The sequence below is a fragment of the Hemicordylus capensis genome, chromosome 1 (genome assembly GCF_027244095.1).
Source record: "Hemicordylus capensis ecotype Gifberg chromosome 1, rHemCap1.1.pri, whole genome shotgun sequence".
Lineage (NCBI taxonomy): Eukaryota > Metazoa > Chordata > Lepidosauria > Squamata > Cordylidae > Hemicordylus > Hemicordylus capensis.
The window spans coordinates 179729634-179755218 of record NC_069657.1 but is presented as its reverse complement, the minus strand read 5'-3'; the positions used below and the strand labels follow the sequence as shown (position 1 = coordinate 179755218).

At 41.7% G+C, this 25585-nt stretch overlaps 1 protein-coding gene across 3 annotated transcripts in view; it reads right to left on the bottom strand.

Moving 5' to 3' along the window:
* Nucleotides 1-25585, bottom strand: part of MBD5 (methyl-CpG binding domain protein 5) — a 203680-nt gene that overhangs the window by 172413 nt on the left and 5682 nt on the right. The gene's annotated exons all lie outside the window — the stretch shown is intronic.

The window sequence follows — 25585 nt, the reverse complement described above, 5'->3', positions numbered from 1 at the left end:
GTTTTGAAAGCTGAATCAGTTTTCCTAAGAGGCATTTCCCAAATCTCCATGGAAGCTGAGGTCCCCCAACTGCTCCTAAAGTATTAGCAGAACCAACTATCCTACACTACCATTACATGAACCTTCATCCTCTCCAACGCTTGCCCAAGATCTGACATTTTCATTTTTGCATTCTCAGTAGTATGGGATTGGAAGCACAAAGAAATCAAAAGCGATAAACCAAATGCAGAAGAGGTATGCTCGAGTCTAATGCTTGCGATAGTGATGCTGAACTATGGCAGTTACTGGATCATTTGCTAAATACTGAAACCATAAAGATTCTGAAACAGGAAATTGGTAGCAACACTTACCTTCCTGAAACTGTGTTTAAATCAAATACTGTTCTCAGAAAATTAAACATTGCACACTTTTACCTACCAAGATCTATACAATTAAGATCACACAAAAATCTCAGGAAGCTGTGTTGGTCCACTAGGAGGCAGGGGAAAAGAGAGCTGAAGGCAAGCATTACTTTTATTAGAACCAACTAAAATGTCATCAAGTTTCTGGGTTCTCAGAACTCTTGTTCAGGTCTGATGTTAAGAAAAACGATGGGTAGGGGAAGATAATAGAATAGACAAACTTTGGTATGATAGAAAGCCCCCAAAGTCTGTGCATCTAACAGTCTTAAGATGCAGAGCGGGATGAAGAAGAGGAAACAGAGGATAGGATGGACTTGTTCATAAATGATCTAGAAGTTGGGGTAAGCAGTTAAGTGACCAAATTTGCAGATGACACGAAACTATTTAGGGTAGTGAAATCCAAAACAAATTGTGAGGAGCCCCAAATGGATCTCTCCAAACTGGGTAAGGGGGTGACAAAATGGCAAATGTGACTCAATGTAAGTAAGTGTAAAACGATGCATATAGGGGCAAAAAACAAAACAAAAACCAACTTCACATACACGCCAATGGGATCTGAGCTGTCAGCGACTGACCAAGAGAAAGATTTTGTGGTCCTGGTATACAGCTCATTAAAAGTGTCAATTTGGTGCGTGGCAGCTGTGAAAAAGGCTAATTCTCTGCTAGGGTTAATTAGGAAGGGGATTGAAAATAACAATGCTAATATTATAATGCCTTTATACAAATCTATGGTGCAGCCACATTTGGAATAGCACATACAGTTCTGGTCACTGTATCTTAAGAAGAATATTGTAGAACTGGAAAAGGAGCAGCAACCAAGATGATCCGGGGTCTGGAGCACCTTCCTTATAAGGTAAGGCTACAGAATCTGTGGCTCTTTAGTTTGGAAAAGATACAACTATGGGGAGACATGACTGAGGTCTATGAAATTATGCATGGAGTAGAGAGAGTGGACGGAGAGAAATTTTTCTCCCTCTCTCACAACACTAGAACCAGGACCATCCCATGAAACCGAAGGTCGGGAAATTTAGGACCAACAAATGGAAGTACTTTTTCATACAGCGCATAATCAATCTGTGGAATTCTCTGCCTTGGGATGTGCTGATGGCCACTAGCTCGGATGACCTTAAAGGGGGCTTAGACAAATTCACACAGGATAGATCTATCAATGGCCACTAGTCTGGTGACTATAGATTACCTCCAGCCACAGAGGCACGATGCCTCTAAATACCAGTTGCAGGGGAGCAACAGCAAGAGAGAGGGCATGCCCTCTTGTCTGTGAGCTTTCCAGAGGCATCTGGAGGGCCACTGTAAAATAGGTCCCAATTCTTATTCATTTCTATGGTGGGGGTGGGGGAATAAACTCTAATTGAATCCTTAGAACCTATTAAACACACACACACACACACACACAGAAGAGAGCGGTAAGCCCAGTTTCACCAAGCTAGGAGAGGGAGACATTTGTTGTGACTGGGGGCAGGATTCAATCTTTGGCAAGTTTTAGTTGCAGGACTGCTGTCCTCCAAACACAAGCCTCTCTTCACAACTCCAATACATCTCCAACATTCAAAAGAAATTGAGAGAAAGCCCCCAGTTGCTACCCGCATTTAGAGAAGTTATTGAAAGGGAATTCAGAATGACAGTGCTCTGTGATCAGGGATGATAAAAATCAATTTAAAATAAAATAATGGATTTTTAAAACTTAAATCATTTTTTTAAATTTAAACAGGATTTTAATTTTTAAAAATTAACAAACAAGGACCTATGTCAAAGATATCCTCATGAATCTTAATCATAAATAAATTATATTCTGTGAACATATTAACAGCAGTATACTGGGAACGATAACAGACTTGATCAATCCTAATCTGCAGGTGGTGTACATGCAGCACACACAGAGTCAAGCCCCTGATTCCCCCTCTCCAAAGTGCAGAGACATTAGGCCCATTCACATGTCATGTTCAACACTCATACGATGAGTGTACAGTGCACACAGGTACAGTCATTTACTTGTTATACTGAACGCAGATACAGAAGTACACCTTTTATATGTACCATACATTTGAAGGAACTGTATCCAGGTTCACTTTTTAAATGAACACAAGTACAGTCATCCACAGAAATACGTGTATAGACATCTGTACACTCAAACAGTATAATCTATGAATCGGGCTAAAGAAGGCCAATGAATGAATAGAGGATTGGGCAGGGTGGGTGGAATGGAGTAGATCTGAGCAAGGAGAAGTCTGGATATCTATGCAAGGGATAGGGAAGGAGAATAGAAAGTGAAACCAAAAGTGAACTGAACATATTCATGCAGTGTTGCACTGTTATTCTTGGTTACAAACTCTACAGAATTGGGGGTGGAGTAGCACTCTGTGTTAAAGAAGGAATATACTGTAATCCATCAAGCTAGAAAACCTAGGAAGACCGTAGTCCTCCACAGAATCATTATGGGTGGCAATACGAGGACTGAAAGGAAACCTATTACTAGGGACGTGCTATTGCCCTCTGGATCAAAATGCAAAGAATGCCTGGAGTTGGAGAAGCAAATCAGAGAGGCATCAAAGAGACACAGAACTGTAGGGCTGCCAAGGAAGTGCAACACAGATACATCGGGCTTCACAAGATGAAATGTCTCAAAAATGAAGGGACTAGTTAGAAATGTGCTCGAATCATTTTTGGCCCCTCTTTGGAGAGCCAACGAAAGAATTCAGGCTCCTGCATCCGAAACATTTCAGTGAGGAGCACCTTTAAGAAGGAGGCAGGCAGGTCCTTCCTGCTCCTCCCTGAGCTGCCTCCGCCCCAGCCACCCCATCGTTGTGATGTCGGGAGCCACATCCCATCAGCACAGCATTTTAAATGAGACAGCAGCACAGCTGCTGCTTTTAAGTTAACTTTGAACCACAACAGCACAATGATGGGATGGCGGGGTGAAGGCAGTTCACGGGAGGAGCAGGTAGGACCTGCCTGCCTCTTTGTTCAAGGTACCACTCCTCACCCCCTGGGGCTAGTAAAAAAGGAAGCTGAAAGGGGAAATCAGGAGGGTCAAATCCCTCCAGAAAGCATGGAACATATTTAAATTTGATATACCGCCAAATCCACAGACTCAGGGTGGTATGCAAAACAAGAATAGCATCTGAGATTAAAACAAAAACAAAACAAAACAAAAACCTTTAAAGGGCAAACACCTGGTGGAAAAGAAAGGTCTTCAATAAGGTTTTAAGTGTTAAAAGGGAGGAGGCAGACCGACTCGGGTGGGGGGAGTTCCAGAGTGAAGGGGCAACAACAGAAAAAGTCCTTCCATGAGGCCTAGTACCATGGACCTTTCTAAGACCAGGGACTGATACAAACCAACCTGAGAATATCTCACAGGACAGGACAGAACTGGCTAGGAGAGGCGGTCCTGAAGGTAAACAGGCACTAAGCCCTGAAAGGTTTTAAAGGTAAGAAACAGCACTTTGAACTGGACCCGGAAGCAAATAGCTAAGTGCAGCAACTGCAGGAGAGGTGTAACACTATCATATATTCTAGTGCCCATGATCAGGTGGCCCGCCACATTCTGGACCAACTGAAGCTTCCGGATTGTCTTCAAGGGCAACCCTAGTTAGAGTGCATTACAGTAATCCAGATGACAAGGGCACGGGTTACCGCTGCCAGGGCCTGCTGGTCGAGAGAAAGCCGCAACTGGAGGACCAGCTGAAGCTGGGCAAAGGCACCTCTGGCCATGGCCTCCAACAGCTATTCAAGCAGGAGCCACGAGTCCAATAGGACCCCCAAGTCATGGATCACCTCCTTCAGGGGCAGCACAACCCCATCCAGAGAGAGACTCAGACTCGGCAACTGGCAGGGTCGAGAAGAAAGTAAAAGCAACTCAGTCTTGGTGGGATTAATCCTGAGCTTGCTTTGGCCCATCCAGACCCTGACAGCCTCCAGATACTGGGCAAGCACAGAAACGGCATCTCCAGAGTGGCCTGGGGTGGCAATATACAACTGATTATCATTGGCATATTGATGGAATCTCACCATATACCAACGGATGACGTGCCCCAGCGATTTCATGTAAATGTTAAAAAGAATGGGTATAGAACTGAGCCCTGAGGGACTCCACAAAGGAGTGGCCACAGGGCAGAGCACTCTTCACCAATGCATACCGACTGAAAGCGCCCACTAAGTAATGAGTGGGACCACTGCAAAACAGAGCCCATAATATCCAACCTGCATAGGCGCTCCAGGAGGACACCATGGCTGATGGTATCTGAAGCTCCTGAGAGATCTAAAAGGACCAAGAGAGGGGCACTACCCTCATCAAGGTCACGATACAAGTCATCAACCACAGCGGCAAGTGCCGTTTCCATGCTATGCCTTCGCCTGAACCTGACTGACAAGGATCTAGAAAATTAGCTTCATCCAGAACTCTCTCATGCTGAGCACATACAACCTTCTCCAAAACCTTCACAAGAAAAGGGAGGCTGGAGATTGGTCTATAGTTATCAAGGACACTGGGGTTGAGAGAAGTCTTCGTCAAATGAGGGCTCACGACAGCCTCTTTTAAGGCTGCTGGCACAGACCCCTCATGAAGAGAAGAATTCATCAACTCCCAAAGCCAGGATCTTACATTCCCACTGGCTAGTCTAGTAAGCCAGGAGGGGCAGGGGTCCAGGCTACAGGTCACAGCACCCATACCAGAGAGAATCCTGTCCACATCCTCGGCCTCAACAAGCTCAAAAGTATCCCAGATGAAATGATAAGACAAAGTCTCTGTCACCTCATCAGATCCTGTGCAATTGGAGTCCAACTCCCGCAGAAGGCGAGTGACTTTATCAGCAAAGAATCTAGCAAACATGTCACAGCGGCCAGATGGAACCTCCACTGAATCATCCTCAAGCAGCAAACAGGTAATCCAGAATAAAGCCTCTGGAAGACAGTCAGCTGATGCAATAAGAGTGGAGGAGTGAGCAGATGTCACCGCCCTTACCGCCACAGAATACTCCCGAAGATGAGAGTGCAACTGTGCTCGGTCGGCTTTGGCATTAGTTTTCCTCCAGTGGCACTCCAAGAGTCTCTTAAGGTGCTTCATCTCCCTAAGCTTCTGATTAAACCAAGAAAGCTGGGATCCATGAATCCTGAGAGGCCGCTTAGGGGCAATCTCATCCAGAGCCCTCGTGGTCTCTATGTTCCAGGTCTCAATGAGCTGCACTAGAGAAATGCCCACCAGGTTGCTATGAATATCCCCAAGTGCCCTCTGGAAACCATCAGGATCCATAAGGTGCCTGGGGCGGACCATCAAGGCAGGTCCACTGCCCAGAGACAAGGAGCAGTGGTAATCTGCATATAGATCCGGGAGTGATCAGACCAGGGCAGGGGAGAGATGGCTATATCTCCCTTATTCAGATCATGTCACTACTGCTCCGAGACAAAAGACCAGGTCTAAAGTGTGTCGGCCCACATGAGTCAGGCCTGTGACTACCTGCATCAAGCCCATGGTTGCCATGGAGGCCATGAACTCCTGAGCACATACTGAGGCCCACCAGGGGCTGGAAGGTTGAAGTCTCCCAAGACCATAAGTCTAGGGGTCTCAAACACCAGCCCTGCCACGAGGTCAAGGAGCTCGGAGAGAGTATTGGTTGAGCAGCAGAGCGGCTGGTACATCAGCAGAAGGCCAATCTTGTCGCGTAGGCCCAACATCACAACAAGGCATTCACAACCAGTCATCTGCAGGGCAGGGCCCTTGACCAATGCAAGATCTTCTTTGAAAATCACCGCAACTCCACCACCCGGGCTATGGCCTCAGGGCTGATGAAGCACATGGAAACCTGGTGGGCACATCTCAGATAGGGCAACATCCTCATCTGGGCCCAACCAGGTCTCAGTAATGCAAGCTAGGTAAGCCTGTTCCTCCAACAGAAGATCAAAAATGGAGAAGGTCTTATTACAGACCAAGCTGGCATAAAACACCAGCATCCTAAGGCCATGAACACCTGGACCCAGGAAAAAGGGAGGGTGAATGGAAGAGAGGACCTGAGACAGCAGAGACTCCTTCTTCTAGGATGACAAGCCCCCCTCCTCCTGCTATACCTCCCAAAGCCCATCACTGTGAGAATAGGCCACCCAATCCCCCCATCAGAAAAACCACCTCCAGGAATAGCCACATAACAGGGAGCCCTAAAGGGCAAAAAAGAAATAAAAAACTGAAAACTATAGAGAACCTAGGAAAAATTAAGAGAAACAAAACCATAAGAATCGGTAAGCAAACATAACTGAAAATCAGAGTCTAAAAACAGAATACGGTACAGTCTCAACTCAACTGGCAGAAGAGATGTTAAAGAAGAGTGGGAGGAGACAAGCCAGAAGCCACAGATGAGAGATAGGAAGATATGGAAGAAACGGGGGGGGGGGGGGTAGGGAGGATCGGAGTCACCCTGGAAAACAATTCCAGGTGATGAGAGCATGAAAGGGATTATTAAGGAGGAAAAGAAGATTGCAGAGAAGCTGAATGAGTTCTTTGCATCTGTCTTCACAGCAGAGGATATTGACCATATACTCACTTCGGAACCAAGTTTCTCAGGCTTGGAAGATGAAGAACTGGACCAATTTGAGCTAATGAGAAAAGGTGTTCTAAACTGACTTGAAAAACAAACAAACAAACAAACCAGTTTGCCATGTCCAGATGGCATCCACCCAAGAGTTCTGAAGGAACTCAACTGTAAAATTGTTAATCTCGTAGCAAAAATATGTAACATGTCCCTACGATCAGGCTCTGTACCAAAGAACTGGAAAGTAGCTAATGTAACTCCGATTTTCGAAAAGGGATCCAGAAAACTACAAGCCAGTTAGTGTAACGTCTGTCCCAGGTAAATTGATGGAAAGCATGCTTAAGGACAAAATGGTTAAACATACAGAAGAACAGGCTTTGCTGAAGGAGAACCAGCATGGCTTCTGCAAGGACAAGTCTTGCCTCAATAAATCTTTGCAGTTTTTTGAGAGTGTCAGCAGGCATGTGGATAAAGGTGATCCGGTTGACATAGTATACTTGGAGTTCCAAAAACCTTTTGACTAAGTTCCCCACCAATGGCTCCTGAGGAAACTTAGAATCATGGGATAAGGAAACAGGTTAATGTGTGGACTGGTAACTGATTGAAGGGCAGGAACAGAGGGTAGAAATAAATTGACAGTTTTCACAATGACATCCTCCCCACACACCGGCAGGGATCTGTACTGGGACCAGTGCTCTTTAACTTATAAATAAATGATCTAGAAGTTGGGATAACCAGTGAAGTGGCCAAATTTGCAGATGACACTAAACTATTCAGGGTAGTGAAATCCAAATAGATTGTGAGGAGCTCCAAAAGGATTTCGCTCAACTGTGTATGGGAGACAAAATGGCAAATACGTTTCAATGTAAGCAAATGTAAAATGATGCATATTGGGGCAAAAAAACCCCACCCCTACTTCACATATACATTGATAGGGTATGAGCCATCAATGGCTGACCAGGAAAGATCGTGTTGCCTGTGGGCAACACAATGCTGGACTAGATAGGCCTTGGGCCTGAACCAGCAGGTCTCTTCTTATGTAGCCTTGAGGAAACCTTTTTGTAGTAGACAGCTCGTTGAAAGTGTCAACTCAGTGCGTGTCAGCTGTGAAAGGTAAATTCCATGCAAAGGATCATTAGAAAGGGGACTGCAAATAAAAATGCTAGTATTATAAAGCCCTTTTACAAATCTATGGTGAGGCTGCATTTGGAGTACTATGTACAATTCTGGTCACCGTATCTTAAGAAGGACACTGTAGAACTGGAAAAGGTACAAAAAGAAGCAACCAAGATGATCAGGGGCCTAGAGCACCTTCTTTGTGAGGCAAGGCTACAGCATCTGGGGCTCTTTAGTTTTGAAAAGAGGTGACTAAGCCACCTAATGGCACAGCGGGGAAATGACTGACAAGCCAGAGGCTGCCAATTCAAATCCCCTCTGGTATGTTTCTCAGACTATGGGAAACACCTATACCGGGCAGCAGTGATATAGAAAGATGCTGAAAGGCATCAACTCATACTGTATGGGAGATGGCAATGGTAAACCTCTCCTGTATTCTACCAAAGACAACCACAGGGCTCTGTGGTCACCAGGAGTCGACACCAACTTGACAGCAACTTTTCCTTTATGGGGAAATATGACAGAGGTGTGTAAAATTATGCATGGAGTAACGAATGGACAGAGAGAAATTTTTCTCCCTCTCTCACAATACTGGAACCAGGGACCATCTCATGAAATGGAAGGTCTGACAATTTAGGAACAACAAAAGGAACTACCTTTTCACACAGGGCATAATTATTCTATGGAATTCTCTGCCATGGGATGTGGTGATGGACACTAGCTTGGATGGCTTTAAAAGGGGATTGGACAAATTCACGGAGGACAGGTCTATCAATGGCTAGTAGTCTGGTGGCTATAGGCCACCTCGAACCTCAGCCTCAGATGCCTCTAAATACCAGCTGCAGAGGAGCAACAGCACGAGAGAGGGCATGCCCTCACCTCTTGCCTATGGGCTTCTCAGAGGTACCTGGTAGGCCACTGTGGGCAACATGATGCTGGACTAGATAGGCCTTGGGCCTGATACAGCATGTCTTTTCTTATGTAGCCCTGAGGAAACCTTTTTGCATATGTATGCTCCATTGTTCCTGTACCTGTGGATAAGACAGGCATATGTATGAAATACAAACTGTGCAACAAAGAAATGCAAGGCCTCATTGCCCAAATAAACAGCATTATGAGATAGGTACACACCTCTTCTCAGGGTGGATAAAAATCAATGATTTAAAAAAATATATATCAAAAAAATCAGATTTTTTTTTAATTTAAATCGGATTATTTAAAATAAAATGCTTTTTGAGGAAAATATATTACCATCCAAAGGTTATTCCATCATGAAATAAAGATTAGTTTTTTAATTATGTAGAATAAGGCTGTATATGTTTAATTTTTTTGGTAAATAAATTCCATTAATCCATTCACAATGTCATGCTCTTCCAGAGGTTTTTGTAAGATTATTGGGCAGTTTCTCTGCCTACAAGATATTATCACAGATGCTTGGTTTACTTTTGCAGTTCTCAAAACTGAATTTGACTCAGCAGAGATCACATGCCTCTTCTTCACAGCAAAAATGTTATGGCATGAACAGAGTTGAGAAAAAGACCTTAATCCTATTGTTCTACAAACCTATGAATACAGAATCAACCCCTTCAGTGCTAAGTTTCAAGAAGTTCAGTGAAATAGAATAGAAACAATATTTTTCTGATTGTTTAGAGTGGAATAGATCTGCACAAGAAGAAAGTGAAACTAAGTGTGAGGAGGGAGGGGCAAGCAGACAAGCAGTACAAAATGAAAGTGAAACTTTCTGAGCACAATACTGCATAGCCACAGACAGACATGTCTTTGGATCTTTTTGTGTGTATGACCTGAGCAGGCGCGTAACAACGATCGGGCAAGGGGAGACAGTTGTCTGGGGGCCCCACTGCCTGGAGGGGCACCCCAGAGGCACCTCACGTGACTCCCCATTGCCCCCTGCCCAGCCCCAAGGCCCCTCAGCCACTTGCCCTGTTCGCCGTCTCTCCTGCTTGTTCTCCTAGCCGGCAATCGAGCAGCAGACAAGCTGCAAAGAGCTCCTTTTCTCCCGCCTCTCAGCTGATCGGCGGGTGAGCGGGGCTTCCACGAGGCCTCCGTGTAGGCCTTTGTGAAGCCTGAACTCCAGTAGGGCCCAAGCCAGCCAGGAAGGGGGAGGCAGCCAGAGTGGCCACCACTGGTCTCTGCAGCAGAAGACCCCTTGCTGCCCTGCCGAACCCAGCATTTGCCAGGTAGAGTGTGAACTCCTTTTTGTGGTTACCTCCCCCCCCCCCCCGGATATATAGGCATCTGCTTGCCATAGGGCTTTGATATGGGGGGGAGGGACTGAGAAGTCTCTGAATATTTATTTTTAAACAGCTTGGAAAATTTGCTGGCTTAAAAAAAACTATCTAAAAAGTCCTATAAGTGGCTTGTTTCATGGCAGAAAATTACAAAAGCTTCTGGAAGAAACAGTATTATATTTATTTTATTCATTCATTCATTCATTTATAAATGCACTTATGTTCAAGTTGTTTTGCAACCCAGAAGGTCTGAGTGAGAACTGTGAAGCATGTCTTGTGCTTTTATTTTATTTTATTTTTCTTGTGTGTGAACTGCTCCCCAATAACTTGCAGGGACTTCAGGGTAAATCTGGCCAACATGTGAATGCAGCACCTCTATTCCAGAGGAGATGTGTGTTAAAGGGCTTTAAAAGCCTCCTGTGAAAAACCTCCTGGAATTGAACTTGACTGAATTTGTTCAGAATTCTGAGAAAACAAACATAGGCTCACCCTGCATGGTTGAAAGTCTCCTTTGCTAATCTGCAGCAAGGGGTCCATTTTAATCATTCATCTTTCTAGTGTGTTCTAGGCATTAGAAGTAAAACAAATGTATAGTACTCAATGTATATCACTATATATTGTGACGTGTGCGTGTGTGTATTCAGTGAAATGTATTTCCAGGAAGCATACTTATTTTGGAATATCAGACTTAAATCCTTGGGGGCCTGGGGTGTGCGGAGGCCCTGGACTTTGAGTGTGGGGGGGGGCATTTTAAAATCTTGTCTCTGGGCCCATTCCAACCTTGCTACGCCCCTGGACCTGAGGTTTATCACATTCTTTCCTTGGAGGAAAAAACCTATAATGGCAGCAGGCCGTAAAAGAGACCCAGTTTGGCAATATTTTAATGAAGTTCCTTTACCTATCGGTAAGGCAGGCATGCGTGCAAAATGCAAACACTGCAACAAAGAAATGCAAGGCCTGGTGGCCTGAATGAGGCAACGTCATGAGAAGTGCCGTGATGAAGATGACCAAAGAAACACATTTGAACAGGCAGGATCTTCAGGTAGGTAAACATTTTTATTGAATCATATAATATTTCTAAAGACTGCCTTGAACTGTCATGTTTGAGCAAAATTATATTTCTTATTATTACTGCATGTTACTGTCATTTGGTACAGTTATGAAGAAAAGCAAATATTCCTTTTGGGGCAGTGCTGTGTACAATAAGCAGAAATTGTATAAACAATAAAATAACAGCATTGACTTTTTTGTTTAGGGGAATTCATGGATTCTGGAAACTATCCACCTTCAAGATCACCATCCTCATGTTCTACAGTTTCAGAGTTATCCATCCAGGATAGTGCTTCATTAGCATCATCATCAGACACCCACAGCCACATATCACTATCACCTAAAAGAAAGAAAAAATCCTTCCCTCCTGGAACCACCATAGATAAGTTTGTGATAAAAACTAGCAGATTAGAAAAAGAGTTAATTGATGAAAAAATTGCCCAGTTTGTTTCTGCAACGAACTCTTCTTTCCGTCTGACTGAGAACCCACATTTCATTAATATGGTTCAGTCACTGAGACCAGGATACAGTCCACCCAGCAGAGCAGATGTTGCAGGGAAACTGCTGGATAAAGTGTATGACAGAGAAATGGAGCAATGTGCAACAGCTCTGGAGGGTAGAATTGTTAACCTAAGTATTGATGGGTGGAGTAATGTCCACAATGATCCTATTGTATGTGCTTGTATAACAACAGAAGAAGGGAAAGTCTTCCTTGCACAAACAATTGATACGTCAGGAAATGCACACACAGCAGAATACTTACAAGAAGTGGCAGTAAAAGCTATAAAAACATGTGAACAAAAATTCAAATGTCTAGTACGCAGTTTGGTCACAGACAATGCTGCAAATGTATCCAAGATGAGAAGAAATTTAGAAGAGCAGGAAGGGAATACAAAGCTAATAACATATGGTTGCAGTGCTCATTTGCTGCACCTCTTAGCCAAAGACTTAAGTGTTCCAGAAATAAAGACTAATGTTGTTGAAATTGCTAAATACTTCCGTAACAATCACTTTGCTGCAGCAGCTCTGAAAAGGATGGGTGGAACCAAGCTAACGCTCCCACAAGATGTTAGATGGAACTCTGTGGTGGACTGTTTTGAGCAGTATATCAAGAACTGGCCTATTCTGATGACAGTTTGTGAACAAAATCGAGATAAAATAGATGGCACTGTCACGGCCAAAATCCTCAACATTGGGCTTAAGAGAAATGTTGAACATATGCTGAGCATCCTGAAACCCATCTCTGAATCTTTAAACAAAATACAGAAAAATAGCTGTTTTATTGCTGATGCTGTTGAAATTTGGAAGGAACTGAGTGAACACTTAAAAACAGAACTACACATGGACAGAATTAAATTACAAGCATTAAAAAAAGAATGGGACAAGTACTGTCTCCAGCTCATTTTTTGGCAAATATTGTCAATATCCAGTACCAGGGTCAAAACTTAAGTGCTGAGGAAGAGGAGTTAGCTATGACATGGGTATCCAGCAATCATCCATCTGTAATGCCAACTATAATAAACTTCAAAGCTAAGGGGGAACCATTCAAGAAATATATGTTTGCTGAAGATATTTTAAAGAAAGTCACACCAGTGAACTGGTGGAAGTCACTTAAGCACTTGGATTTAGAGACTGTTCAAGTAATGATTTCACTTTTAACAGCAGCAGCTTCTTCTGCAGGCGTTGAAAGAATATTCTCTTCCTTTGGACTCATTCATTCTAAATTGAGAAATCGTTTGGGACCTGATAAAGCAGGAAAGCTTGTTTTTCTTTTCCAGATTATGAACAAATAAGAAGATGAAGATGATGAGTGAGCTACAGAGGACAGTATTTAAGTTTTTCATGTGTAGGCTGGGCTGACAGTCTAAGTTTCTTAAAATATATATATTTTGTTTAGCCAAATTAGTTAACAAACATGGATGTTTGTTTAAGCAAATAACATATGCTGTAATGTTATTGTTTCAGTTGAATAAATCTATTTAAATTGTTATTATTAAGGTAATGATTATTTTTCTCCTTCCTAAGTACAACAGAAAAGTTGTCCAAATATGAATGATTAACCTATTAAACTGGGGATAAAAAAACTAATATGAAAAGTTGTTATTCTAAAAATCTTCATCTACTTGCATATTAAAGTTATACCAGCAAGAATTAGTCTTTATGTAGAAAACTATGATTTAAATCAAACCTTACTGACTAGTGATTTAAATCGTGATTTAAATCGTGAATTAAATCAGTTTGATTTAAATCAAATCCACCCTGCCTCTTCTAATAATGAAACCTACATCTATCCCTCAATATGTATTAAAGTTACGTAGGACAAGAATATACTTTTACTAGAAAAAATGATGATTAAATAGAATCTTCCTGACTAGTGATTTAAATCATTAAGATTGAGTCCTGTGAAGCAATTTAAATCAATTTGATTTAAATCAAATCAACCCCGTCTGTAACCGAAAGGTGAACACAAGCAATCAGGTATTTATTACATTTTTATCCCACTCTTCCCCTCATACACATTTCATTCTCACAACCACTCTGTGTTGTACATTAAATTGAGAAGTAGTGACCAGCTGTATGTGGATTGAAATCCAGTTCGCTCTGGTTCCAGTAGTCTAATATTCTGCTACTTTGAACTCATGTCTGTGCCTGGTATAAATGACCTCTCCCATCTTGTGTTTAGATGTTAGCAATTTGCACAGACATAAATGATTTTGATTTTAAAAAGAACAAAAAAACAACAACAAATTTTGCTCCCTTTGGCAGAGTGGTCTGCTGCATGTCCTTTTAAATCACGCTGAGGATGGTAACGGGCGGTGGGGGTGGTGGGTCCCTCAGCTTTTTCAGTGCAGAACTATTCGAGATGGAAACTAGGGGGAGCAACCGTGTTCAGAAGACAGCAGACCCATAATTAAAGCTTGCCAAAGGTTGAAATCCTGACTCAGTTGCAGCAAACTGTCTCAACACAGATTTGGGTCACTGTGTATATTCTTGGCTCCAAAAAATCCAATTAAGGTGGACTTTCCATTGAAATTAATGGGAAATGTTGCTTCTTTTCCCATCACGGCCAAGCTTTGGTTTTAATGCACTTCCTAATAAATATTTGAATGTCACCCCCCAATGCTTGTGCATCTAGTATTTTCTCATGTCTGTGGTCCTACCTCAGGTGGCAGAAGATCAGCCTCCTCAACAATTCAAAGCAAGCTCTTATCAACCATTGCTCTGTCTAACACTGAAGGAACTAAGCTAACTAATGCACCATCATATGCTATGTATCTATTGAGGGCACATGAGTAAAAGTGCCAACGAACATAAGCACTTGGATCTCTCACCAGCAATTGTTTAATTTAAAAGTGACTATAGTTTATATTTTACATGCTCTAATATTTCAAATGAGACAACCATGAATAATTATTTGGAGATGAATCTGGTGAAGTTCAACAAAACCCTACCAATATTTGTGTTAGTGACATTAATTTTGTTTTTAAATTCTGAAACGTCATATATAGACCCCCCTCTCCCATTTTTTAAAACAAGTCAATGCCAAGCTTCTTCAAATAAATCCCATTTTTAGCCAATACATCAGTATTATTTCAAATGCCACTGTAAATGCAAGCATTTTCAGGGCAGATAAATAAGGAATTGTTTTGTTTTCATTAAACTAAACAAGATTTTGACTGGTTGCTAAAAGCGGCTGAAGTTCCAGCCTATGATTGCCTAGGGAAGAGACCTTGGGATTGTGGCAAATAACTCACTGAAAACATTAATCCATTGCACTGCAGAACTGAAAGCAGCAATCTTTGTGGTGGCAATTATGAGAGAAGGGGTAAACAACAGCTTTATATCAAGGTAGTATTTATCCTGTGACTACATTGTGGAATACTGTGCATAGTTCTGGTTGTTATATCCTGAACAGAATATTGTAGAACTGGAAAAAGTGTGGGGTGAGGGAGAGGGGAGAGGGCTAAAAGAATCCAGGCTTTGGGGAGCATATGTATTTTTTAATCTATTTTATTTATTGTTAAAATTCTATACTGCCTTTCATTAAAGCAATCTTAGGGCTGTTCACATAACAAAATTCACAATTAAAATATTAAGCTAAAATATAAAAATACAAACCTGATTAAAAGATTAAAAACAAGCACAATATATCCATAAAAAATACAAAGCAGCAGTAACAGAAACAATCATATAAAAGCCTGGGTAAAAAGCCAAGATTTCACTCACTTCCTAAAAACTGTGATAGAGACTAAGGTGTGTATGCCCATCGAGAGAGCATTCCAAAGTCTGGGGGCAACAACTGAGAAGGCCCTCACACACAGAAAAGTGAAAGCATCAGGCCACAGTGAGCTGTGGGTATGCAATAAAGCCACCTTGCTTAATTTAAGGAGCTCATTTTGGGTCAGTGCCTGGAACTGCTGGGGAACCCCTTATATATGTCCATTATATATGTGCTCCATTATAAGAAACTGGGAATATAAGGTGTAGCAAATAAGTATCTAAATTTGTTGGTGCAGAAATTTTTACCACGCTTGCTTGCATCTGGGTACACTATTCACATGTGCACCTACACTTTGAAACCAAAAGGCAGAATGACTCAAATCCAAACTTGCAAACATGAACAACAAATTGATCACAGACTGTGGCAAGACAACATCAGGGTACTCCAGAGGCACGAAGAGACTCAGAGGCAAGGTTTCTAAAAATAAAGTTTATGTTTGTATAAGGCAGAGGCACACTGTGAAAATATGGTGTTTGGCAACCTTGGTAACCACAAGGCATGAAGGCAACTCTGACGGAGGGAGAGGCTTGGAGAACCCAGTGGTTGGCAAGTATTAGAATGTGGGTGGAAAGGCAGGCGGGGGGTGGGGAAGAGAGAGAAGGTGAGGGAATACAGAGCAGCATTTTATACACATCCTCTAATCTGTTGTCTTGTGAGTCGGTCAAGGGTGGTGAACCTCATCAGAGGGTAGTCTCAGGGGTCCTATACACAGAAATTCTGCCACAGCAGCAGCCAAGGAACGACAGAAGGCCAGCTTGGCACTAAGTTCCATGGGCTAAGACACTCTGTATACCAACAGCCAAAGAAAGCACTGGTTTTCCCAAGCAGTCAAGTGCAGGGGTAAGGTCACAGCAAGCACTCACAGTGAACAGCCCAGTCTCAGCAGCTCCACCCCATGTTTCAGTGGTTCCGCTTTATGGTTCAGTGAGTCCCCAAGCCGTCAGGTACAGGGATTAGGACTTATTCAAGCCTACCCAGAGAATGATCCAAGAATGGTATACATTTCAAGCATGTAAAGTGAAGTCTTAGGCAGGTTTCCAGGTCTAGGGAGGTCTTATTTATTTATTTAAAACAAACAAAACCAACCAAAGCCATCTGACTCTGAGGCGCTAGGTGGTTCACAACAGTAAACACAATAAACACACAATAAAACAAACTATTAAACAACAATGAATTAAAGCAATGCATGTTATGCGGGCAAAATCCGGTCTTGACTACTGCAATGCACTCTATGTTGGGCTGCCTTTATACATAGTCCGGAAACTGCAACTGGTGCAGAATGTGGCAGCCAGGCTGGTCTCTGCAACTACCAGAAGAGTACACATTACTCCTATTTTGAAAGAACTACACTGGTTACCAATAGGTTTCTGGGCAAAATACTTATTTATTACCTATAAAGTCCTAAATGGCTTGGTCCCAGGTTATTTAAGAAAGCACCGCCTTCTTCGTGAACCCCAACACCTATTAAGAGCATTGGTAGAGGTCCAGTTGCCGTTACCAGAAGCTCATTTGGTTGCAACTCAAAACTCGGCCTTCTCAAGGGTTTCCCCAGGCTCTCCTATAGGAAATCAGAAGTGCCCCCCACCCCCCATCACTGGCTGTTTTTAAGATAATCTTGAAAATGCACCTATTTTATCAGGCTTTTATTTTATAATGTTTTAAAGTTTTATTGATGGTTACTTTTCCTGTTTTATATTATTTACATTTTAATTATTATGCTATAATTTGTAAACTGCCCAGAGATTTTATATGGGCAGGATAAAGATGCAATAAAAACAAACCCAAAACAAACCCAAAACCAAAACCAAGTCAAGGATCACCCAAAAATAGTGACTTCAGCTCCAGTGATTCTGGACTTCATTGTCCAGAGCAGGCCTGCTCAGCTTTGGCCCCCCAGGTGTTTTTGGACTACAACTCCCAAAATCCCCAGCCACCATGGCCAATAGCCAGGGATTATGGACGTTGTAGGCCAACATCTGCAGGAGGGCCAGAGTTGAGCAGCCCTGGTCCAGAGAGATGGGGGACTCAGCAGCTCAGTGATTCAGCTCAAAAAGGAAGGGGTTTGAGCACACAAATGAGTGCTTGACCAAGCAAGCTGAGCCAGACAGTAGAAGGCAGACTTTCCCACATCACCTTCCTCTAAAGTCATACACAAAGGTCTAAGAGCCATGTTTACCATATTCTTAGAGTTCTTATGCAGCAAAGATACATGGGGGGAGGGGCGAAGTGAAGGGCAGTTCTACTCTTTACTAAAAGTGAGTATATAGTTGCTTCCCTTCAGTCTAATTCCAGACAGATATGTGGGGTAGGAACATTTTTGCTATTCCCCTCACCCCCCCAAACAGAAAGTTTTCCATACTTTATTTTTCCATGAAAAATTTTCAATTTCTAAAATTTCTACTTGGCTACCTGAATAAATTATGCGACCCAGTGAAGGGAAATTAACATAGTGGTTTTTAAAAATTGGGATATAAGTAGGTCAAACAACATGTCAAATCAAATCACAATCATTTATGGCACCAGCAAAATTTGTACAATATATATATTTTTTAAAAAGAATGCCGATTTTATGGGGGGGGGGGAGAATTTGCATGGGATATTTTTCTGGAAGGTTTTCCAATGCAAATCTTTCCGCAAAAGAAAAGACCAGACCTGGCTAGCTGATGCCTGTGTGCTGCTATCTGCTGCGAGGGATATGTGCCTGCCAGGATATCTGAAGGCCTAGAATAAAATATCTGAAGGCCTAGAATAAAGTAAAAGCAGTTATTTTCTGTTTCTGCCCCGACATTTCCCCCCAATATTCCCAGTGGAAAAATTGGAGACTTTAGGAAACACTGAAAGAAACCTCTTATTTAACTTATTTATTTAATGTATTATTTTATTTATTTATTATAATTTATTTATTTAACTTATTTCAGAATAAGTTAAATGCTTAAGTTAAAAGTTGCCTTTACTCCCCCAAAAATGTTTTCTACTAACTGCACAGTAGAATTTATATCCCAATTTTTTAAAATCAGTGTTAATTTCCCTTCACTGGAAATTCCCTTCACCTAAAGTACTAGGCAATTGCAGTTTCTGTACTGTGGGTGCTTACAACTGTTACGTCCTCATCAACTTCAAATGCCTTTAAATTTTGCAGCACGTAAAAGAAACTCAAGTATGGTTAGAAATGTATACACCAAATCAAGGAACAAGCTAACAGGAAATAGGAGGGGAGCTTATTTCAGTCCATGCAAACCTTCAAGCTTTTGAAGTCCAAGATGAGAGGAATAAAATTTCACAATTGGAAGGTACAGATAACTTGAGATGGTAGTATTCTTCAAAGCTATACTATTTGAATGACATGATTATGCATCTGATGTAGCTAATTTTATTCATGGTTACTATGACACTTACTATATGTGAGGATGATATATTACTGAAGAGTTCAAGTATTTTATAATTAACTCAATATCAAAATTTATTGATAGCCCTTAATGTTGTGAAAATCTTTGCCAAGAGTGGAAAGTAGTTTCAATAGAGGATTGCTGCTTGTGAGGTCTACCCTCATCCCACAGGTGCTTCTGGTAAACAGGTGTTGAAAGTGTTTGTTTTGTTTCTTCCATTTCTGGATAATGCTGATATTATCCAGTATCGAGAGAAAACTGTTAAGTCCAGATAATGAAAACTTCCTTTTGCTTACTACAATGTTGATTGTTTCCATTTGCAACTTCCCCCCCTCTTGCATTTTTTTTAACAGCTGGAAAAAACTAAAATATTTAGGCTCTTGCAGCTGCAGTAGACTGGTGCTCCACTTCTAAAAACGTAAGTTATAATATTAAACTAAAAGAGTTTATAATTGTTGTAGTTTTGCTTACTGCAACATACTCTATATGGGGCTGTCCTAGAGAAGCATTCAGAAATTGTAGCTAATTCAAAATGTGATGGCCAGATTTTTATTGGGGAGGCCATCTGGATTGACCATATCACTCATATATTGAAAAAAGCTGTACTGTCTGCCAAAGTAATATAGGAAACTGCCTTATACCAAGCCAGACCATTGGTCCATCTAGCTCAGAATTGTCTGCACTGACTGAGGCTTCTCCAGGATTTCAGGCAGGAGTCTCTCCCAGTCCTACCTGGAGATGCCAGAGACTGAACCTGGGACCTTCTGCATACGACTTGTTTCCAAAGTCAATGGTGCTATTATCTTGAAAACCCTGAACCGTCTGGGTCCTAGATGTCTGAAGGATCACATGCTCCCCAGTGAATCTACCCAGCATACAAAGTCAGGGGGGGCGGGGGCGGGTCTCTCTTACCCATCTATGGGGGTGGGGTCTTCTCTGCATGCCTGATACTTGGCAAAGTCTTTTAAGTCATTGCCCTCAGACTGTGGAATGCTCTCCCTGAAGGTTTATTCTATTCCCTCACTGCTGGCCTTCTGTTTTGTCCTTGATGACACTATTTTTAAGACAGGCTTCTGGGTGGGGTGATTTAGACCCTTAATTCTTATAGGGGCTGCCACTATGGGGTTTTTTGTTTCTATCTAGTTTCTGGAAGGTACCCACTGTTCTATTGTTTTAAGTGCAAATTTTACTGGATTATATTTTATGCTGCTTTAGGGCCTCCTGGCAAAAGACAATTATAGAAATATCTCTGACCACACATGTACATTCCTCATTGCTCACCACTTATCTTGATCTTTTTCTGCAAGAATAGGAGGTTGGGAGAGACTTTTGTTTTCCTTCTTTCTTTCAGGCTTCAGGAATGTCTACATTACACTTTTTTAAAATATGGGAAAGGATTAAGCAAACACAAGGAAGACAGATTAATAGAATTCTGTTACCAATGATACATAACCTCTATATTCAGAGGCAGCATACATTTGACTAGGAGATGGTTGCCACTTCCTTGACCTGCATTTGAGGTTGCAGAAGCATCTATCCATTGTTGGAAACAGAATGCCAGATTAGTTTACCTTAGATCTGCTCCAGCTAGGTACCAGTCATGTCCTTTGTATCCAAGCTGATCCTGCAAAAAGATAATCCTTATGTCCATGTATACATGTACAAGAGTTACAGGGATTCCATATTTATTATTGCCAGCATCCCTTTGTTCAGTCTCTCCGAGTCTTCTCTCAAACCTTTTCGCTCTATCTTGAATTTTGCAGCTCCTCTAATTTATTCCATTTTATTGTGATATTTATTCCTCTTTTCTATTTATTAATAGATAATATAGAATAGATAATTGAATGTTAAGCGCTTAGGGTTTTTTTTAAAAAAGCAGCATATAAATATTCGTTCTATTCCATTGGCTTCCTTTCTTCTCTTGACTTCAAATTGTTTCAGTTCTCTTGCCCCCTCAAATTGTTTCAGTTCTCTTGCTTCCATTTGTGCATTTTCTTGACTCATACGTCCTGCTCTTGCTCTCTTCATGCCTCTGATATGCTTGGTCCCTTCAAACTTACATCCTCTGTTTCCCCTTCTGCACTTCTTCCCTCCTTTGCTGCGCTCTTCCATTAGAACTCAGACTCGTGGAATCTGCCTAGCTTTTCCCATTTGTGTAATTAGACACCTAATAAAAACTCTGTTCTATCATTCCCTAATTCACTGTATACTACCTTGTTCCTCTACTCCTATTTACTTGTGTCTCTAGTCTTATTATATTATAAGACTAAAGGCTGTCTTCGGTTACATATCACTCCTAGTTTATGTAGTATCACTCCTAGTTTATGTAGGCACTCTATAAAAAATTAAAATGGCCATACAGACCAACCAGTGAACTTCAACTTGTGGAATACATGACCAGAACAAGTGTTTAGATTAGAATGCTTGTGCATAACCCTGAGAAAGAGTGATTCAAATTTACCTAGTGCATTTTCTTTCTGAAAGTTCTGAAATGACTAGGAGCCAGGAAGATCATCTTTACCTGAGGAAAGGGGCACCTTATCCTTAGTCTGGAGCAATGCAGATTTACAAATGTTAAGTCTAACTGGAAACAAGCAGAATCTAAACAAACATCTATGCCAAAACCCAAAGCAAAGAATTGGAAAGGGCTGGAGGGAATTTAAAAAATCCATCTTTTTTTGGATATGGACAAAGAAACGTTCTGCATGTGGGACATGCAGGAGACTCAAGGAGGCTAAACCAAATCCCAAACCCAAGAGGTTACCAGTCCCAAACCTCCTGAACCTTACTGATAAGTACTAACTACTTTAAAGTAATTTTATTACAACTACCAATGACTCCCTAAAAGGTAGGGAAGAGCACAGAGTAGCAGAACCAGGCCTGGTCATTGCAGATGTCATCAGTCTCTGACACTGAATGACTTTACTAGTACATAACACTAGTTATGTACTCAAGACCTCTCAAAACTTTAATTTTAAGGTATGCCTTTATGCAGTGTTGAATGTCCATCCAACTTGTGCTACTTCTTTTCTAGTTTGTGTAGAGCATTAGCACGGAAGATTGGCAAAACCTACTTCTGTGATCAGTGCAAAAGAGAATTGACTTTTGGTGCACGGGCTGGAGCTGTACAGATAGCAAACTTCTCCTAGTGGAGCACACACAGATCTCTCATTGAGAATGGGGTTGTAGCTCAGTGGTAGAGCCCATGCAGAAGGTTCCAGATTCACTTGCTGGGATCTCCAGGTAGAGCTGGGAAATACTCCTGTGTGAAACCCTGGAAAGCCACTGTCACTCAGTGAAGATTACTGAGCTAGATGGACCAATGGTCTGACTTCATATAAAGCAGCTTCTTATGTTCTTTTTTCTTTCTTTCAGAGACCTATGTTTGTATACCCTTTTGCTAATCTTTAAGAGAATGCCTACTTCATTATGAGCCTCACTGCCTACCGGGATCATCTGGGGAGGTCCGTCTGCAGTTGCCATGAGCTCATCTGGTGGCTACTTAGAGACGGGCCTTCTCCACTGCTGCCCTGAGGCTTTGGAATGCACTCCTTGTTGAAACAAGAGCCTCCCCATCTCTGATAACTTTTAAAAAGGTTTTTAAGACACATTTGCTCACCCAGGCTTTTAATTAGACTCACGGCATTTACAGTGTTTTAAAATAGGTTTTAAATTTCTTTTAAATTGTCATGTTAACATAAGTTAACACAAAACCCACATCTCTGGGGGGTATTGTAAACTGCCCAGAGATATGGGTTTTGGGCGGTATATAAATGTGTTAGATAAATATGTTAAATAAATATGTTAAATAAATAAATAAATAAACATTACAGCAATAAGAAGACTGGTCTTCTAGAACAATCCCTGGAAGGGAAGTCTAAAAGATTAAGAAGCAGGCCTATAAAGATTTGTAGAATGATACAAGACAGAAGAATTGCACTGGCTGCCAATAAGTTTCCATGTGAAATACAAAATGCTGGTTATTACCTACAAAGCCCTTAATAGCTTGGGTCCAGGGTATTTAAGAGAGCAACTTATTTGTCATGAACCCTATCACCTATTAAGATCACCTGGAGAGGTCTGGTGTCGGCTTCCAACAGCAAATTTGGTGGCAACTTGGGACTGGCCTTCTCTGTGGCTGCCCCAAGGCTTTGGAATATGCTTTCTGCTGAAATAAGAACACCCCCTTCTCTATTTGTTTTCAGGAAAATCCTCAATACATACCTATTTCTTAGGCTTTTAACTGAAGAATTTTAAATGTAATATGTTTTTATTTGTGATCTTGTTTTATTAGTTTTGTGGATTTTAACTGTTTTAATATTTGTGGTGTTTTTAATTTGTATACCACCTAGAGATGTCTATATCAGGCGATATAGAAATATGATAAATAAACAAATAAGATCCACACAAGAAAGTGTCTCAACAAGGCAGGATGGAAATCGATATTCAATCCTGTCATCTGAAGGCCATTCTATCTGGAATCTACCTATTAAGGGCAAGAAGCGGTTTCTTCCAGCAATCAATAAATGTATGCTAAACCTTTTTTTATGGGGGGGACACTTCAAATCTATAAAAGCAGCAAATACCTCTTCTCAGTAACCTAGAGAGTTGTGTTGAGACCATTCAGTTTCCAGACTTGTAGTAAGCTTAGGTTCACATGAAGAACTGATCCCTGATGATCATCACGTTTTTTTTATTTCTGCTCACTGCTTTGATACTGTCACCCAGAACAAAACCCATTCCACACACACTTGAAAAAAATTAGAAGGAACACTGCCAAGTCTCATGAGCCAGTACTAGAATGCTTTAGAGCTAGGGTCAGAAGGATGTAACTAGGATCAATTCCAGCTCTTCATGATCTTGAGCAGAATCCTAAGAAAGATTTGAACTGGAAGGAAGGTATACAAAAAAGGGTCCTGGGCCATGGAACCTTCAGTCATGGAGTTACACTTCTGCTAACCTTGCCAGACGCTTTTTGAAGTAATTTGGTTGTTGATGGTTCCTTGCAGAGGTAGAGAGAGCTGTCCTTGGGATCACTAGTTACTTAATGATCTCACAGAAGATCTCATTGGAAGAGCACTACATTTCTGGCTTCAGCTTCTTTTGCCATTCTGATACCATTTTCAGGTTGCCTGGCTTCTCCCCCCTCCCCCCGCTCGGAACAGGATGTTGACCTTCCCAGAAGACAGAGACTAAATTTCTTCCATCATTGTGGGAAAAGAAGCTGATTTGTCCCCCCCTCCCCTTCCTATTGATGAAGGCCTTAACTGTCAAATGATCAATTCAGATTCATGACTGTTCCTGAGAGTCCTGAACTTCCTGGCCAAAGGTTCTCAAGACAAGGTGGACAGCTAGAAAGTCCAGTCAATTTATACTGTGATGCATTTCTCAGCTGGATAGGCATTACAAAATCAAGTCAATAGATTCAAGAGATGAAGCACTACAGCTGACAAATTAATCCATCATATGAATCTATCTGCTGCAAAGATATGAGGGGGCTACTATAGGGATGTACATGAAATGGATTTTGCATTTTGTCTCAAGCTCGAAATGAAACACAAAACAGCAGTCAAATTGGCAGTTTCAACACAATGACTGCCAACGTTTTGAGTGTTTTGGCCATAGGAAACAATGGAGAAACTTAAAACACCCAATTGTTCCCCATGGGTAGCTCCTAGGGACACACTTAGTGGACTGGGTGGTAGGGCACGATGGGTGCTACCTACTACCCAACTCACAAAAGAAATGGGCAAGCAGGAGATTTTTAACTAATTTTTAATCTTTTCCCCAAACCCCCATAGGATCCTATGTAACCTCTTCAAGAGAGGCATAAGGGCTCTGTCCGCCAGTATTCCCTCTAAGGTGTGCACATACACACACATTTTTTGGATGTCCACTCAGTTAATTTTAGATTCCGCTCAGGTTGAATCAGAAAGGCCTCACCCTGAATGCATGTGCGCACACACTGCCTTGATACTGCCACCCAGAACAAATATAATTACACACAGATGGGGAAAAAAATTAGAGAGTACACTGCTCTCTGCCTCCCAGTCCCTTTGAATACATTATGAAATTCCCTCCTTTTGTGTTTCCCCCTCCCAGCCAATGGGGGCAACACTTGATTTATATAACAAACTGATCAAGAAGCAAAGAGATTGTAAACCAATCAGAAGCCAGTGCCAGAAAACCAATCAGCAAGGGAAAAACAGGCCTCCAAAATAGCACTCAAAATGTTTCCATCGAAATGTGGTTGTTCTGGTCCGAGCTTGAAACAGGCCCTTTTTAAAGAGGTGTTTTGTTTCAAGCTAAAGATGGCCCAGTGTAGATATTCTAAATATTCTGCACATCCTTGGGCTACTAATACCTTGGAAAAGACTAGAGGAACATAGGAAACTGCCTCATCCCAAGTCAAACCATTGGTCTACCTAGCTCTGTCATGTCTCTACAATGACTGGCAATGGCTTTCAAGGTTTCTCAGTTCTACCTGGAGATGCCAGAGATTGAACCTAGGAACTTCTGCATACAACACAGATACTCTACCACTGAGCAAGGTTGAGTCAGGATA